Here is a 20,148-nt window from a genome sequence, read left to right on the forward strand (position 1 = left end):
GAGGACAATCTGACTTTGGGTTATGGGTATGCCACAGAATTGAATGACAAGGTAAACTGGACATGTTTTCTTTGAACATATTTGAACATATGTACCCTGATTTATTGATGTCACCCCATTAAAATGAATAAAAATTATAAAAAACCATTTTAATGCTATAATAATTATAAAATTATATAACCATAATCATGTATTATGACTATAAGGCTATAATTATAATTAAATAAGTTCTAAATAAATAATATAATTAAAATTATAATTATCATTCTTAAAAATAATTGTAAAATTTTATCTTCACAAATTTGTGAAACTTTCATCCCTCAATTACTAACTTTCCTTCAGTTTTCAAAATGTTCTAAGCCTATGCACATTAACCTTTTCAGTGATAGTTTTTATTGCATAACCAATTTTAAATTTGTTAATAAATATGAAAATTGAGGCAAGAAACAACTTTTAAGAATCAGTCTTCAATTTTTGCCCACCAAGGGACTAGAGAAAGAACAACGAGGAATTCTCACCCCTATAGAAGTGGCACCCAATACTAGAAGGTGTGGATTAGGATATCAAAATTTAGCATAGGGGCCTTGATAGCTCCTGCTACCTCAATAATGCATTGTGCAGACCCAATTACTTGGAAACCAGATAATCCTGTATGGGTAGACCAATGGCCCCTTTCTCAGGAGAAACTTAGGGCAGCTGCTCAATTGGTACAAGAGCAGCTACAGCTTGGGCACATTGAACCATCTAATAGCCCATGGAATACACTTCCCTATTTTGATCTTGTTGCCTCCTGGATTATCAAGGGGCATAGGCGACCCTTACAGTTTATAGGTTTTGAGCCTCAAAATTATTGTTGTTCCTTTTTTCAAAGGATCAACAACAATGGCTCTGGGAAACTTCCACTAAATGGCAAATCGCTCTTGCAAATCAATGGACAACTTTATACTGAAACTGTCAACTTAAAATCAGCTCAAAGTCTAGAATTATATGCCATTATCATGGCTTTTCAGCATTTGCCATATTCCCCCTTTAATCTATATACAGACAGCAAATATTTACTTATGGTGTTTCCACTATAAAGACTGCTGTCTTCGGGACAAATGCTGATGAACTATTTCAGCAGTTCCTCCTTCTTCAAAGACTTGTATGTCAACATAGAGCTTCATGTTTTATAGGACATACTCGAGCTCACTCCATGCTCCCTGGAGCTTTAGCACAAGAGAATGCCTTTTTTTTTTCTTCTTCTTCTTCTGTGTGTGTGTGTGTGTGTGTGTGTGTGTGTGTGTGTGTGTGTTTCTGAGGTTGGAAATGGGGAGGCAGTCAGGCGGACTCCCACATGCGCCCGACTGGGATCCGCTTGGCACACCTACTGGGGGGGGATGCTCTGCCCATCTGGGGTGTTGCTTTGTTGCAACCAGGCCCATTCTAGCACCTGAGGTGGGGCCCACGGGGCCATCCTTAGCACCCCAGCCGGCTTTACTCCGATGGAGCCTTGGCTGCGAGAGGGGGGAGAGGAGCGAGGGGGGGAGTGGGAGGGGTGGAAGGGCAGATGGGCTTTTCTTCTGTGTGCTCTGGGAGTTCTGCATGCCAGGCCAATGCTCTACCACTGAGCCAACCGGCCAGGGCCTAGGAATGCCCTTGTTGATCAAGCTACCCAAAAGAAAATTATGTGGAGCAACCATGACAGATTGAGCAATTCAGTCTCATACTATTCATCACCAGAACGCTGCAGCCCTGTGTAAACAGTTTCAACTTTCTCAGGAAGCAGCATGGCAGATTGGGAAATCCTGTCCAAGGTGTCCTATACTACAATCTGTCCCTTCATTTGGAGTTAACCCTCAAGGACCCCTACCAGGACAACTTTGGCAAATGGATGTTACTCATATACCTTCATTTGGCAAACAGTCCTATGTCCACATTACAGTGGATACAGATTCTGGATCTATAGTAACCTCTGTCAGAACAGGAGAGGCTGCTAAGCCTGTTATAGCTCATTGTCTGTATGCATTGTTCTATTATTGGATTTCCTAAACTGGTTAAACTGAAAATGCTCCTACATATGGAGCAAAAGCATTTATTGTATTTTGTCATTCTTACAATCTTTAAAGTTAAGGTATTATTAAAGTGTACCCAGCAAATATTTGAAGGTCAATTTAAAAAATTTTAAAAGGGGGAACTCCTACGGGTCTACCATATCATGCTTTTTACTTAAAAAATTTTTAAATTTCTTTTGAATGCTGCTGAACAGGAGACGCCAAATCTTTTTCTCTTGCAAACTACTACCTTCTTTATTTGATCCAGCTAATAACACTGTTTTGTCTTTTTCCAAATAGCTCCATATATATGCAAAAGATTTATGTAAGCGAATGGGGATCCTCAAACCTCTCAGCGAGATCTTCTGAGCATGGCTTTTAAGATACCTAGAGGCAGAAAAAGCCCAATAGAGATCAGGTGAACTACCAGCTTTTAGGATACACCCTTAAAGGCTCTGACGCCCCAAAGGGGTCTCATAGGATGCCATCTGAGTCCTGCTTCAATAGTAGAAAGAAAGGTCATTGAGCTAAAGCCTGCCAGACTTACATACCCCTGCTGTGAGGAAACAGGGACACTGGAAGGTAGGCTTCCCCCTCGCTCCTCTAAGGGAGGGTTCAGTCTCTTCCAGCCCTACTCCAGCCACCTATGACCTAACCTTGCCCAGAAAGCTGGGGTTTGCCATGGAAGGCTGAAGGTGCCCAGGGCCATCGGCCCCATCTACGACACTGTGGACGAGCCTAGGGTATTTCTTCCAAGAAGCAGGTAAACTGATCTCATTTGCACAAGGGCCACTTAACTATGTCTTGCCTGAATAGTCAGGTTTTTTATTCTTCCCTCAAAGATCTCTGTTGTGGGTGTTGATACTCCTATTTTCTGCTGCTTTGTTTAATATGTAGTGTTTGCTTTATTCCTCCTACCTCAATGCCCCACTCATATTTCAGGCTGGGACCTACTCCTAATTTAGAGCTCTGTTTCCCCCTTTTGCCAACTTCTATTATGAATCTACCTTTGCCACCCAGCTTAGTGTATCCCAAGGTTCTCTTTACAAAGCCACAGTCACAGAACTCCAGGGAAAAGCAACCTGGTCTCATCTCTCCAGGCAGAGGATAACAGAAGCTCCATCTCCACACATGCTGCAGATGGCTTTTCCAGTCTACCTGAATCATTACCAGCTAGAAGCAGCGGTCATTGGAACTTGAACGTGAGCTGCAAAGTATAGAATGGTGACAACAATTCCAGTGCCATGTGGACTTTTCCTGGATGTGGTCTTTTCCTGGACTCCTGCTCCTTGTGACAGCTCCTAACAGACTGAACTGGGCTTGGGTTGCATTTTTCAGGGATTTGGCATGGTGATGGGGCCAACTTGGACTTGGTGAACATGTTAAGGACACTACTCTTTTATGGATTCTTGATGTATTGGCCAAGAGTTTGTTTAAAAGCTTTAATCACTGTAAAAAAAATAGAAGACTAGATAAAGAAGATGTGGCACATATACAGCCATAAGAAATGATGACATCGGATCACTTACAACAAAAATGTATGCAGGATTCCATACATTGGTGGGACATAAAAATGAGACTAAGAGACATGGACAAGAGTGTGGTGGTTACAGGGGGTGGGGGGAGGGATAGAGGGAGAGGGGGAGGGGGTGGGGGAGGGGCACAAAGAAAACTAGACAGAAGGTGACGGAGGACAATCTGACTTTGGTTGATGGGTAAGCAACAGAATTGAATGACAAGATAACCTGGACATGTTTTCTTTGAATATATGTACCCTGATTTATTGATGTCATCCTATTAAAATAAAAATTTATTTATAAAGAAAAAAAAAAGAATCAGTCTTCATAAAGTTGTGAAATATCTTCTCTTGTACCATGCTAAGGTATAGGTAGATTAAACTGTTATGCATAAATATCAAGCCAGCTTCCTGCATTTTCCTATTGTGTCTGCTGTTTGCATGATCTATCAGAGCAATTCCATAAGCGATGCTGCTTTATATAGTTTTACTTGGATCAAAAATTAGCCATCCTAGCCTGGGGCTTAGAGATGCCCAAGAGTGGCATAACCAAGATTCTCAGAGTCAAGACTCATTTCACTGGTCTGATCTTATTCCATCACGTTTCAGGTCTGATTAAGATGTAATTATGGCAGCGCCCTCTCCTCCCAACCATTCCATTCTTGCCTTGCAGCAGTTCTTCGAAAGTGCTGCTCTGATTCTGATGCTGCTCCTGGTTCAAATAACTCATCCACTCCTGTGGAAATTTACTGATTCAAGTCAATATTCCTTCAGGTCTTGACATCTGTCCCTATCTCCATCTCAAGGTGGTTTCTCCTGCCAGTGGAGAGCAATGACCCTGCCACCTGCTGGCCTAAATAGTGAGGGCACAACATTAAGTTAATTAATTCAAAGTGTCTTCCATTGGCTAGAGATTTTGGAGTTTGTGGACTTAAGTAACAAGAAAGAGAAAATTTTTCCTTTCTCTTCACTAAAGATTGAGCTTTCTGAACCAGAGAAATTCTTAGATATATCCTATGCTGGAATATTTGAATCATCAAACCAGCTTGTTTTATTTGGTAGTGCTCTATAAATTAGAAATCAGAGGCCCTTGCTGTGTGTGATATCTTTTAAAACATGGTTGATCTCTACTTAGGGCTAACAGTTGTTAAAGTTTTTTGTATGTATTGTTTCAAAGAACTTATTTTATGGAAAGAGTGACCTGAATCACTCAAAGTTACTGTATTGCAATTATTGTGACAATTTTATAAGATAATGAATACATATACAGTGTCTCATCCAGTACAAGGCATGTAAGACTTGGTCAGGGAAAGGTCTTTTTTATGATAAGTCTGTTTCCACTGTGACAAACTAAGGGCATCCCAGTTCTTCATCACAGGAACACTTCAGTATAGGCTGCACCTTGGTCACTCTTCCATTATATTCATTGTTTAAAAGCTATTGAGATACAATTGCCACACAAATACTACACCTTGGAAGGTATACAATTTGATCAATTTTAATATATGATTACACCTGTGAAGCCACCACTGCAGCCAGGACAATGCACAAATCTATGATCACTAAAATGTTTTCTAGACTTTTATGTGAATGACCTCCGGAAACTGAGGGCCTCAGTACTATGACTATAAAGAATTGAATGCTACCAAAAATGATGAGAGCTAGAAAGAGGAGCCTGAGTCTTAAATGAGTTTGCAACTTCAGGCCACACCTCGATCGCACTCCGTGAGACCCTGGGAACCCAGATGTCTGACCTATAGAAGCTACATTTCTGGTCATTTATGCATATTATGTGGCAACAGAAAACTAAAACATTGCCACAACAGGAACCGTAGGCTACCACTTCTGAATGTTTTAACCGAATAAGAAATTTTCTTCCAAAGGGTCTAAAAAACATTTTTATGACAGCCTTCTTAAATTGCATCTAAAAACATTAACTGCAATTTTTCTTTGGTCTACCAGCACGCTGGAACCCCCTTTTCATCACCCACAGGGCTCTCTTGTGCATTTGCTCACTCTGATGCCTGGCTGCGCTCTGCATATGTCAGCCAAGGGAAGATGAATAGAAAGCGTTTTCTTTTGAAGACTGGCACTAGAAATAAAAGAATGATGAGTATTAGAACTATCTTTTTCTTTGAATATTTTCCCCCTCTTTTGTTCCCTCACATTAGATCAAAATAAAATTGAAACTACAAGGCAAAGCCAAAAAAGGCAGCAAGATATATTTGACAGTTCTGATCATCACGTCTCCCTGCAGGTGAATTCCAGGCTACGTACCTGCCTTGTCTGAGAGAGTGAGGCCGGGATACCTGCTCCCAGTCTGGCCTAGGAGGTAAAGGTCTAAGATCATGTTATCAGTGTAAATACTGCCATTATGTAGCTATTCTGTTATTTTCACACATACTTTTTAATTTTTTGGTACATTATTTTGGTTAAAAAAATAAATATGAGAGTCAACGGACCTGAGTTCTATTCATTTCCTAGGTACTCGCATACGCTCCTGTGAAATCAGCTAACTTCTCTGAGTACCAGTGAATGTATTTTTAAAATAGAGATGAGCCCTGGCCGGTTGGCTCAGCGGTAGAGCATCGGCCTAGCGTGCGGAGGACCCGGGTTCAATTCCCGGCCAGGGCACACAGGAGAAGCGCCCATTTGCTTCTCCACCCCTCCGCCGCGCTTTCCTCTCTGTCTCTCTCTTCCCCTCCCGCAGCCAAGGCTCCATTGGAGCAAAAGATGGCCCGGGCGCTGGGCATGGCTCTGTGGCCTCTGCCCCAGGCGCTAGAGTGGCTCTGGTCGCAACATGGTGACACCCAGGAGGGTCGCAACATGGCGACGCCCAGGATGGGCAGAGCATCGCCCCCCTGGTGGGCAGAGCTTCGCCCCTGGTGGGCGTGCCAGGTGGATCCCGGTGGGACGCATGCAGGAGTCTGACTGTCTCTCCCTGTTTCCAGCTTCAGAAAAAAAAAAAAAATTAAAATAGAGATGAGACCTAACACATGCAATTTTGAAAAATAAGTGAGATATTGTCTGACATACTTGTATGATGCCTGGAAGATGGCTATTAATGTTATCAATATCAATGTATCAATATGTTAACATATTAATAGCAGAAAGTCTTAAGATTGACTTATTAAAAATCAGTGCACTAGTACATTCGTTTTAACAAGTATCAAATATTTATTAACTACTTACCTATTGTATGAAAAGTATAATGCAAGAGAGGGGTGGGGCTCTAGGCCAGACAAAGCAGTATTTCTAGATCACAGGACCTTTTTAACAAAAGGCAAAAGATTTATATGATCTGAAGAGAAACAGAGTATCCAGAGTATCTTGGTCCTTTTTAAAGAAAAATAATGTCTGGTGTACTTCTGTGTTAATTTGAACAATTTATATTTTAACATCATACACACACACACACACATCTGTACCATTTCTTTTGAAGGTGATATTTTATTGATTTGTTTATTTCATACATGCACATATAAAATAATAATAGTTATTATTTTACTATTAGGCACCCTCCTATGCAATTTTATATGCCATACCATTTAACCACTTATAGGCCAACTAGTTCAATTATTGTCCCTAACTATCCATGTGATTAGAAATATAGAAAAACAGACTTAAGAAAGGGAATACACACACACATAAAGAACTGGCAGTTGAAGATAAGGCCATAAATATGAAACTTCAAGAGAGAAGAAAACTAATGTCTCCTTCTTTACATATAAGCACATGACTAAGACATATATCTCAGAGCCCAGTTTGAAACACTGTCTGTCTGACTCAAGGATTGTGCATTTACCACTTCTTTATATTAAAATTGAGCCAGTAGTCAGATCTGATTTTATTCATAGTGACATTAATGAGCTCCAGAGTTTGAACACTGCCATTTAGTCTGCAATGTAAAAAATCTGATCCAGTCTGAAGAGTTGTACTTGGAATTCCTAACTCATGACCTTGTTAGGTCTAGTAGTACATACCTCAGGGGCAATTACCGCAATAGTTTTGACTGCAATCAAGGAGATTTGACTCTAGATTTAGAGGTTCTGTTTTTTCCATGTGAATTCAGTGAAAGACCATTGTAGAAACCAAAACAAGAAGAGAGTTTTTCTAGATAGCAAGTCTAGAACTAGGAAAAATTAATAAAAGCTTACTTGAGAGACACTCCTTTGGCTTCTGTAATTTCTAATATTTTTTTCACAGCTGTCCTATCCATTTTGTGGTCTAGGGAACTGTTATGAAATCTTCAAGACCAAGGAATACATGCTGATCTTTCCTGTAGGCCACCTATCTCTGCCAAACAAAACAGAAGTTCTTCAAAACTGCTCTGCCACTTTGGATTCCATACATACTGTCAGGGGTCCCCAAAATTTTTACACAGGGGGCCAGTTCACTGTCCCTCAGTCCATTGGAGGGCTAGACTATAAAAAAAATACTATGAACAAACCCCTATGCACACTGCACATATCTTATTTTAAAGTAAAAAACAAAATGGGAACAAATACAATATTTAAAATAAAGAACAAATAAGTTTAAATCAACAAACTGACCAGTATTTCAATGGGAACTATGCCCCTCTCACTGACCACCAATGAAAGAGATGCCCCTTCCGGAAGTGCGGTGGGGGCCGGATAAGTGGCCTCAGGGGGCCGTATGCGGCCCGCGGGCCGTAGTTTGGGGACCCCTGCATACTGTTTAAGTTCATGCTTGGCTCTCAGTTCCTAAGGAGGGGAAGGAGGGAATAGTCAGATATCCAGTGAATAGGAACGTCACCAGTGTCTGCAAAGCAGATGAATGGCAGTGCTTTCTTTCTCACTGCTCCCATCTAGCCCTACCATTGCTCACGCTGGCAGATACCACTTGTGTTCTCCTGATATTTGTTCACACTTTTTTTTTCCCATGGTACCAACATTTTTAGCTGGCCTTATGGCTGTCCAGAAAAATCCCTCAGTGAGGTATGGTCATGTGAGTACATTCTGGTTAATGTGATGTGAGCATGAGTGATGCAAACCTTCCAAGCCATGCTTTTAAGAGAAAAGAGTGTACTTTTCCTCTTTCAGTTTCTCCTTCTCAGGGGTTAGAACATGATTCTGATGAGCTGAAAAGGTCATCCTGAATCGCTAAGTGGAAACGGTCAGAGCTGCCTTACCTGCACTGGACTTCTTTTACCTGGACTGTTCTGGGAGATAAGATGAAACTATCTTGTTTAAACTACTACTTTTTGGAATTCTGTGACAACAATATCGATAGCCTAACTAATTTATAATTTGAGACTAGAATCAGGGTTGCCAAAATAGAATCGCTCTACGTGGTATTGGATTGAGGGTTGAGCAGAAGTTGGAAGGGACACAGCTATTAAGAAGCTGGAAAGTAGGTGGCTTGTTATTTTTTGGAAACACGTTTTTGAAAACTGAGACCTCTGATGTCTTAGAAGGCAGAACACATATGAATGCGGCCTGTGAGTCTTAGAAGTTGTTGAAAAAAATCAGAATGCTGCTGTGTGAGGCTTTTAGCACAGACCTAGAAAAAAAGAGGGACTCACGCTAGAACTAGAACATTTGTGATCATAGATTGAAATGCTCACATAATTTTTTTTTTTTTGTATTTTTCTGAAGCTGGAAACGGGGAGAGACAGTCAGACAGACTCCCGCATGCGCCCGACTGGGATCCACCCGGCACGTCCACCAGGGGCCGACGCTCTGCCCACCAAGGAGCGATGCTCTGCCCCTCCGGGGCGTGGCTCTGTCACCTGGGGCAGAGGCCAAGGAGCCATCCCCAGCGCCCGGGCCATCTTTGCTCCAATGGAGCCCTGGCTGCGGGAGGGGAAGAGAGAGACAGAGGAAGGAGTGGGGGAGGGGTGGAGAAGCAGATGGGTGCCTCTCCTGTGTGCCCTGGCCGGAACCCCGGACTTCTGCATGCCAGGCCGACGCTCTACCACTGAGCCAACCGGCCAAGGCTGCTCACATAAATTTAAGAAAGCTTTTCTCTGCATGTAGCATTCCACCCAAATGGACAGTGTCCAGTAATTTGGAATTGTGCATCATTAAAAAAATTAATTTTATATTCAAAACTGAAACAGGGATAAGAAGTGGCTCTAAAGATGAAGACTTTTTAGGGCTGGATACTGTGCCCCCCTGTAAGCCTCTCTCGAGCATCTCCACTTCAGTCAGTAGATGCAGCCCACAGGCAGTGATCAGATTAATGTTGCAGCCTTCCCAGTCAACCTTATTGTTGTGGATGGCCTCGAGGAGGCCACTCATAACATGAGGAGGATGGGAAAAGGCTAAGAACGTGAGATGCCAGTTAATAAAACAAACAAAAAAAGATGCTCAGGTGTAAGACACTTGACAAGAGAGTGTCCTTGCTACTGGCTACTTATTTATGGAAACGACTTGAAGCCGAGAGATGATACACCTGCTAAAATTTTGAGAGATCGGTATTACTAAAGAAACCATACATCTAGCATGAAAAGTCTGTGTCAACTCAACCTGTAGAGCAACCCTTGAGTACATCTCCCCAGAGCAACACAGACTCCATCGCTCACCTAAAGTTACCATGGAGGATGATGGGTAAGGAGAATGTCCCAGAGGACGAAGCCAGGGATCAGCCAGCACAATAAAGGAGAAATTTTCTCAAAGAGCCAAATCAGAGGTTTCTAAATAAACTAACCAAGGACTAACCAAGTTGCCAGACTGCAAAGTTTTTGCAATGTCTGCCTCAACAAGATTTGATGATTGCTAAAAACAAGTGACTGCTCTAAGATTTCCAATTTTTCCCTGTTTTGACTCAGCATTTTAACTGTGGATATCTCATCCCTCAACTCCATTTTGATTTTGGGTGTGGAGGAAAGAGACAAATTGCCTTTTTCAGTTGTCATATCCCTGGACCATCACAAGCTATATTAACCTAATAGAGGGGACCTCATATTAGTCCAAGGCCATGGACTTTGAGGTTGATGCTATAACTGAGAAGGACTTTGGGATTAACTAATTTGGAAAGGAGAGGAATTTGTTAGGCTGCTAGTTGTCTCCAATATCCATCGTCCCCCTCTTCCTCAGTAACAGAACTTTGAGCTAAGAATGTGGGATGCCCAGTAAAAATCTACACTTCCAAAGTTCTGGCCAATGGGATGTGAGCAGAAGTAATATGTTTTCTTTTTCTAGACTGTCACCTAAAGAAAGAGCTATCTCCACCCCTCTCTTTTTCCTCTGCCTGCTGGCTGATGTACAGATATTATGGATGAAGCTGAAAGAACAATTTTGTCCATAAAGTCAGTCCTATGTTGAGGATTGCAGAATCAAAGCAGGCTTACCAAGAACATTTACAGGGACTGAGATTAACATTCGAATAGAGGACCAAATACTATGGACATCAATATGTAAAGCATTATATATCAGCCCCAAAACTACTGAGGTTTAAAGCTCCTGGCTTGACAAATATACCATTAAATGGCCTAGTATGAATAAGTCTGTGTCAACTCAACCTGTAGAGCAACCCTGAGTCATCTCCTGAGAGCAACACACACTCCAATGTACCAGAAGTTACCGTGCGGGATGACGGGTTAGGAGAATGTCCCAGAGGCAAAGCCAGGGATCACCCAGCACAATGAAGAAGAAATTTCCTCAGAGAGCCAAATCAGTGGTTTCTAAATGAGCTAGCTTTAAGGCAGGTTAAAGTAAAAAATCCTTGAACTCCTTTGAGTAATGTGGCAGAATGCACTGAGGTCAGAAACAGATAACCACTTAACCATGACCTGTGATTGTTGCCCCCCAGCTATGGGTCTATGGTGCAAAATAAGAGAGCTCATGGCATGTATATACATCCCAGGTCACATGCTCCAACAGCTGCCCCTTTGCACCCTTTGCCATAAGCTTAGAGTAGTATAGATCAGCAGTTCAGATCACATTGGGAAAGAAGCATGATTAATCTCTAGAAGCAGATTTGAGGCTATTTAAGTAGGATATTCTGGATCCTGGGTACCTGGCATATCATTGATCAATGAATGATCCTCCTGTATCAATGAGCAAAGATTATCTGGATAAACTGAACTTTTCCACTAACAGCAGGCAATATATCAACTCCATGAGGGATAAATCCCAAGCGAGAATGGCTTCACATCTGGCTTTAAATAACTAATCTAATTGGCCCTGATTGAGACTTAATCAGAACAGAGTAGAAGTGAAACTAAAATTAGTTCATTCTGTTCCTTATTAATAGTTTGGGGAATGATTGGGGTGTTTAATGCTCTAAATTTATCCATGTAATCACTCCACCTAACTCTACTAATGGTCGAGTTGTATTAAAACTTAGCAAACCAGAAAACTCGTATTCAAATCCAGCTGTGATAACCTCGGCATAAGAGCAAGGGAGTTTGTTGGCCTGTACTTCTTGTTTCTTATTGATTCTGGATTTAAGGAGGTGCAGAGAAAACAGTCCTACCTGGTTTTCTCTCTCCTTCCTTCCTCTAGCCTTCTTTCTTTACCCATCCCTTCTGTCTTTCTCTTTCTCTCTAATCATCAGTAGGTCACTGTCACTCTCTGTCTACTTGATTGTGATTTTATCTGCCATTTCCCCCATACTGAGAAAGTATTAGAAAAGATGAAAAAGGAGAGAAATTGGCCTTTTTCATCTTCAGTGAGATTTAAAATATTACTGAAATCATTATTTACCCATTTTTAGCCTGATAAAAATAAAGACTTCTTATAGAGGTGACAACAATTCTTAAATTTTACTTTAAGAACTATTTAAACTAGAGACCATTAGTTTGGTTGTTCCCGTGTTGTGGGAATGAGACATAACTCATTTAGTACTTTGAATTGCTTGGGAGATTTTGACTGAATTGAAGGGTGCTAATCCTTCATAATAAACTGAAGTCTGCTTATCTAATGACCCTGGAATACATTTTCTCAAATTACCCAGGATTGAATAATTTAGAATCTTGTCAGGGACGGTTCTGAAAGTTACATTATAGAGGGGTTCCCATGGGAAATTTTCTCACCAAAATTCTTGTTTTGATATTCTGACTCATAACTATTTTACCTATTCAGAAAACAAACTAATGACAAAACTCCAGGGACTATGGAAAGTAAATAAATACTTCCTTTCCAATGTTTCTGAATGTTTGTGCTCTGATTTGTACTGTGAACTGTGTCAAGAAAATCTTTGGGCCTTTCTGAGTGTTATTTTCAGCAAGGAGCTAGAAGGTGAGTGTAAAAAGTTGGGGCACACGAGCTGCACTGGACTCGGCTTCTTACGTGGTGTCTTTAGAGAAGGAGGTGAATCCCAGTTTCTCGCCTTGAAACAAGCAGGAATCACGCAAAGTGTGCTCTGTGGGAAGCTGAGAATATTACTGTCCTGTGTTCCGGTGCAGGCTACCTCAGTGCCTTTCCCTGTCTTCCACCCATGATCCTGAGGTGCCCTACATTACTTACTAAGGCTTCAGACACTCCAGACGGTTGCAGTGACCCTAGGCCAGGGTTAAACACACGAAAGCATATAGGTCCCCAGTAAGAGATGTGGGCCTTTGGGGCCGTGATGCATGGGCAGCACTGACTGCAAACAGGAGAGGTCTCCACTGAGCTCTCATCCAGGACAAGTACAGGTCCCGTGTTGTTAGATTTCATTTTTTTTTTCCCCAAAGGAAGCACAAAATCCAAACTATTTTTTAGATGCAATTTTGTAATTTTAAAATATTTGTTGAATATCTGTCATTATTCAAGTTTCTTAGAAAACAAGAACAGCAGCAGGCTGGATCTGGCCTATGAGCCTCCTGCTGTGACTTCTGCCCTAAATGAAATAAAACCAGGAAGAGACATCTAACGGTTCACCTCTGTATTCAGTGATTTATATGTCTCACATTAAGGCTTTAGGTATCTTTCTAGTTTATTAAGAGTCACAGAAAAACCCAGACATTATTCTAATACTAAATGCAGAATATATGCAAGAGCTACAGCACCATGGTCTTGACCAATCTTGATCATCAGAGATGGTCTGTCCACTCGGGAACAGGAAAGAAATGTTGATCAATTCCCTTGTTTTTGTGCTCTCCAGCTATGTCTTGCTGCAGATTCTGTTAACATTGACACATCCTCTGCTTTAAGGAGGAGTCAGTACCAACATGCTGAACTACCATGAGGAACCCTCTCTAGAGGAGACCACCCAAAGAGTAGCTGAATTAAAGTTCCCATTATACAAACCATCGCTGGTGGGAAATGAAAAGTACTTATGAAACAACTGAAATTAACAATGATTTCAGACCCACTTGGTCTCCATCTCTTCCAAAAAAATAAAGCAATTTCATTTCAAGTAATTTTTGATAGCTTGTGACTGTAAGAAATATCTATTTAGAACCTGGACATAAGTATTTCAGAATACATCTACTATTGACCCATAGTAAAGTGGACCACCCGAATTTTATGGTTGTGCCTCTAGCTTACCTAGATTTTATAGATATAAACTGTCTGCACAAAGCAAAGTAAGGGATTTAGTTATTGGTGTTTTTTTTTTCAATAAATGATGACTGAGTTTTTTGCTAAGTTTTGTAAGAATTGTAACATAATTCTGACCATTCCTTCCATCAAAACCATCCAGTCCAAAAGGGAAGAAACATAAACTACAAACTAAACATAATGCATTAAGTGTTATGATAATGTGTGTACTGTTCCATCAGCAACTTCTGCGACTTCTACTCCAATGTATGTCTAGAATCAGTCCACATTTCTCCATTGCCAGCATCCTTCTGTAAGACACTGTTATCTCTCCTGGACTACTGCCACCTCCTCCTACCTGCTCCTCAAGTTTCCCTTCCTGTCACCCCCATCCCATCCAACTCATAGCACTTTAAAATAATATCCAAACCCTCGAGGTGTGGTTATTGCCTCTCTCCCAGCCTCTCCCCTAACACTGCGTCTCCCAGCCTGGTCTCGGTCATTTCTCACAAGCAGCTAAATGCTTTCCTCACTCAGAAACCTGGTGCTATTTCCTCTGTCAGGAAACTTCCTTGTCTCAAATGTTACCTCTTTAGAAAGGTGGTGCTTGCCCTAAGTTCTCCACTTTAAAATTCATCTCTGTTTTGCTTTTAACTTTTATTTTAATAGACACTTATTTTTGTCTGTTTTCTGGATTTCTGTCTGTTTCCTCCACTAGTCTTCATGAAATCATCATACTCATCTGTCTGTTGAGTCCCTGTTGTATCCTCAACATCTAGCAGAGCACTTGGCCCTCAATAAATATTCGTTCATAGAACAGAGAAGTCACAAGGCCCTGTTGGACAAATATGGGGAGCATTTAGTCTCTCAGGATTAGAGAAAGGAAAAAGAGGGTCAGTCATTGTGTTAATTTCCTAAGGCTGCCATAAAAAATGTATCACAAACTGGATGGCTTAAAACAACCAAAATTTATTGTTCCTTCACTGTTCTGGAGGCCAGAGGTCTAAAATCAAAATGACTGCAGGGTTGGTTCTTTCTCAGGGACTCAGAAAGAAAATCTGTTTCAAGCCCCTCTGCACTCTTTCGGTGGCTGCCAGCAATTCTTAGTGTTCCTTGGCTAGTGACAGGGTAACACTAATTTGTTGCCTCCATTGTCACACGGCATTCTCCCGGTGTCTGTGTCCAAATTTTTCTCTTCTCATAAGGGACCCTAATCCAGTAGGACCTCACTTAAATCTAATTACATCTGCAATGAATATTTCTCAATAAGGGCATGTTCACAGGTATCAGAAAGTTAGGACTTAAATATATATTTTGGGGAAACACAATTCAACCCATGACATTCATCTATCTACCTTAGAATAGGGTCTTAACTGGATAAAGAGGATGTGGCACATATACACTATGGAATACTACTCAGCCATAAGAAATGATGACATCAGATCATTTACAGCAAAATGGTGGGATCTTGATAACATTATAAGGAGTGAAATAAGCAAATCAGAAAAAAACAAGAACTACATGATTCCATACATTGGTGGAACATAAAAATGAGACTAAGAGACATGGACAAGAGTGTGGTGGTTACCAAGGGTGGGGGGGGAGGGAGGACATGGGAGGGAGGGAGGGAGAGAGTTAGGGGGAGGGGGAGGGGCACAGAAAACTAGATAGAGGGTGACGGAGGACAATCTGACTTTGGGCGAGGGGTTTGCAACATAATTTGATGACAAAATAACCTAGACATGTTTTCTTTGAATATATGTACCCTGATTTATTAATGTCATCCCATTACCATTAATAAAAATTTATTAAAAAAAAAAAAAAAAGAATAGGGTCTTAAAAGATGAATAAAAGTTAAACTGGGGGGAGAGTTGGGCAAGTGCACAATTAGAGGAACAAACAGGACAATAAATTTAGCATTAAAAAAGATACCAAAATTGGCTGAGAGTAGCAGCTTTGAATTCTATAGGGAAAGTCTCAATTTTATCCTATTGTCTTAGTCTGATCAGGCTGTCATAACCAAATGCCATAGACTCAGTGGCTTAAACAATATAAACTTATTTTCTCACAGTTCTGAAGACTGAAAGACCCAGGTGCTAGCAGGGTGGGTGTCTAATAAGAGCTCTCTTTTTGGGTTACACGTGGCCATTTTTCTGTGTCTTCACATAGTGGAGAGAGATCTGTAATATCTCTTATTTTATTTATGATAACTGGGCCCTATTCTTATGACCTTATTTAACCTTTATCACTTCCTCATAGGTCTTATTCCCAAACACAGACACATCATTGGGGGTTAGGACTTCACCTTTAAGAATAGCAAATTACATTAGTAGTAAGGCAGAGAAATAGGAGATTCATCTGAGAGACATTTCAGAGGTGAAATTCTCCGGGCTTGGCAATGTCATAGAAGGTGTGATGGAGAAAGAGGGATTCAGAACAGATGTGAGACTCTGGTGGCACTTTGTATCAATCTTTTCTTCATTCAGTTGTATTTATGCACATCAGAATTTCTCTATTTTTCATCTTATACAACTAAGAATGTACCCCAATTTTCCTGACTCTAATTTTCTCTATTATGAAAGTTCTTTCCAAAACCTTGGCTCACTTATCTGGTTTCTTATAAGTCCTTCTCAGTCACCTCTCCTGGAAGGTTAAAATATGTCCCTTAACTGTCAATCCTACATAGTTCAAAACCTATTCTGATTTGATTATTCCTTGCTTAACTTTTTTTAAGTTGTTGATGTGTGGGCACCTGCTGCTTACATTGCCCTTGTGATTCTCTGTCCTAACATTTGTTTGTATCACCTCTGGCCTTACTAACCTATTTGGACATTCAACGATCTGGCTGCTCCCATCAGAGCAAGCTTAGTGCCAAGTTAATCTCTTCCAGCATGCTTCCTGCCGTCCTGGGCTTTCTCCCAGCTGGCCTTTGTTTCTGACATCTTGGCCTGTCTTTTCTCCCAAACTTTTCTTAGTGATGGAACTTTCTAGCTCAGGCAGCTAGGTGTAAATGAAGAATCCATTGAGACAACCAGTCTGCCGCCTCTTGCCCTGTTGAATTCATTGCCTCAGCAATTTGGTTCAGGGCTTCTTCATCATGGTAAACATTTGTTCTTTCAAAAGCATTGTTAAGTTTTATAACCTTCAAATTTATGATGTAAAAGTTTCTTCTAAATATGGAAAGACTAAACTAAATGTTTTTCCCTATAAGTTCCTCCACCTGACTGATCCTGACGGGCCAGTCCGTGCAAAGTCGACCCTCATTCAGCACAGGCAGCAGTCGGCCCCTGCCCTGGGGAGCAAAGTTATGGAGGACACAGGGCAGGGGTTCGTCTCCCTCCACACTGCTCGTGCTGGTCAGCCCTTTTATCCCTCGTGCTGTGCTCAGATCTTCTTCCTGGAATTATTTTTCTTTTGTAGTATAATTTTAAAGCTTTCAAGCAATAAGGATTTTCTCCAGAGAAAGTTCATGGAGCCTTTCTTTAGAGTTTTGATTGGTTATACTCCCATAGACAGCCTAAAGATTGTAATGTGTGAAATAGTGACTTCACATATGAAAATATGTAAACATAGTTATTGTATTATACTTCATCTAAGTAGTTTCTGTTTGGTTCAAATTACATATATATATATATATATATGTAATATATTGATATATATTCCTATATTTATCCTATAGATTGTATTTTTTTTTTTTTTTTACAGGGACAGAGAGAGAGTCAGATAGAGGGATAGACAGGGACAGACAGACAGGAACAGAGAGAGATGAGAAGCATCAATCATCAGTTTTTTGTTGCGACACCGTAGTTGTTCATTGATTGCTTTCTCATATGTGCCATGACTGCGGGCCTTCAGCAGACTGAGTAACCCCCTGCTCGAGCCAGTGACCTTGGGTCCATGCTAGTGAGCTTTTTGCTTAAGCCAGATGAGCCCGCGCTCAAGCTGGCAACCCCAGGGTCTCGAACCTGGGTCCTTCCGCATCCCAGTCCGATGCTCTATCCACTGCGCCACCGCCTGGTCAGGCTAGATTGTATCTTATAAACAGTTCAGGGTACACTTAATTTAAAAATTATTTGGATTTTAATATACATATTAAACTATTTGAAGGTGAATTTTGTGTATTTACCCTAAGGAGTAGAAAGTAAAAATCAATTCAGAAGGATAAGATTCCGGAGGGGATTTTACAGAAGACTAGATTGAACTACATGCCAAAAGTTCTCAGAAAGAACAAATTCAGTTGTTTCAAATGTATCAAATGTCATAATACAATTTTCAAATTTGAATACTGTTAACATTAGCTTCTCAATTTTTATGTGGCTTGTTAATATTAGTGTTCAGTCCCAAATGGCTTCTAAAACTATCTTATTGTTTTCCATTTAAATTGTGCTATTCGAAATTTGTAAGGTTATTCCACTTTAATATTCTTAGAAATGTTTATATTTAAGTGTAAAGGCAACATCTTTGAATGTGATATTGAAAATCAGATTGAATGTATTTTGTTATGGAGAAAAATAAATAGATATTTTACAGTATAAAATATTCAATTTATAGTTGTCATTAGAAAAGACTTTAGATTTTTATCTTACAAAAATAATGGAAAATTATAATCTTAGATTGGACATCCTGACTGGAGACTGCCCAAGGTAAGTGTGCTTCTAGTAAGTTGGCAATTTCCAAGATGGTTACTCATGGTTGCTATTCATCAAATACAATATGGCCCATTAAGACTTTAGTACTGGGGTTGACAGGCAATTTTTTCTGTTAGACTCTTCTACATCCAGTTTTGTGCTACCTGCCATTATGAAGTTTTAGAAGCTTCACCTGCTTTATAATCCTTGAAATATAAAATTAGCATTACATTACAAAATGGTGCACCATAGAATTCTTTTTAGATAAAAAGTTTTTAACATGGCACCGCCACCAGCAGGGCCACGATCCAGCCTGCCTTTGAGGGGACTATATTGTGATTACTCTCTCAGGGGTTATTGTCACAAATCAGAACGGTGGATTCCCTCTGATCTTCCTTCCATACACAGAGCAGCTTTGTTCAGAGAACCAAGAGTTTTTCATAGACTTTTTTTTACATAATAGGCTAACTGACAGAGGTCCTTAGGATATGTAGCTAAGATGAGTCTCTCTTTATTCACAGAAGGTGTGCTGGAACTCAAATCCTAAGGGCTCCTGGGATCTTGCATCCAATTGGTGAATAAAGAGACTAGAATCCTCTCATTTCTACTTCTCTGGCTCAGAACCCTCCTGCTGTCTCCTTTCCCACCACCACCATCCCAGTTCCGGTCACTAACATCTCTTGCCTATGTCGCTGCCACAGCTTCTTTGGCCTTCATCCTCACCTCCCAGAAGTCTACTGTCTATATTTCAGTGTTTCTAAAAAGCAAATACTTCCAATGTTTCCTTCTGTCACCAGGATAAAGTCCAAACCCCTCTAGATGGCATAAATTTTTATCTTTTCTATATTCGGCTCTCACTATCCTGTATGCGGTCTCTTTGTATTTCCTCATGTGTTACTTGATCCTAATCATTTGCATGTACTGCCCTTGGCCTGTAATGTTGCCCTGCTCTGCTCTTTCTCTGCCTCCTGTACTGCCTTCCCTTATCCCTCCCTGACAAACCCTTTTGCCTGCTTAATTTAACTCATCAATTAGATATATCCACTCTGGAAATCTTCTCTAACTCCCCAAACTAAGTTAAGTACCATGCTTGTGCACTCCCTAAAATTGCAATGCCTTATTTATTTGTTACCTTCCCAACTAGACCATCATCAGCGTCCGGAACATGACCACCATGTGCTCTTCATTATTGCATCCTCAGCATCTGTGGTTTTGCACGACACATCATAGGTATTTGCTTTTATATTTGTTAAATGAATATTGCCTTGTGCCCATTTGCTCTTTCTTCCTAATTTTGTTTCTATATTTCATCAGCTCCTGGACTTTTTGAGCTTCTCTTCTGCATGCTACCCTGTAATTGTCACCACTGAACCTGACATCCACTTTGGCTTTTCTGATTTTGAGCTTGGCAGTTGTTCTCTCTCTGATGGCTTTTGAACCAGCCCTCTGTCGCTCTCTGTTGCTCTTGCTTTGGGAAACTACCCTCACTCTGGCATCGTCTGCCCTGCCGATGTCTTTTCTGAGCCTGCACAGGTAAGAGC

This window comes from Saccopteryx bilineata, chromosome 2, assembly GCF_036850765.1.
Source record: "Saccopteryx bilineata isolate mSacBil1 chromosome 2, mSacBil1_pri_phased_curated, whole genome shotgun sequence".
NCBI classification, from domain to species: Eukaryota; Metazoa; Chordata; class Mammalia; order Chiroptera; family Emballonuridae; genus Saccopteryx; species Saccopteryx bilineata.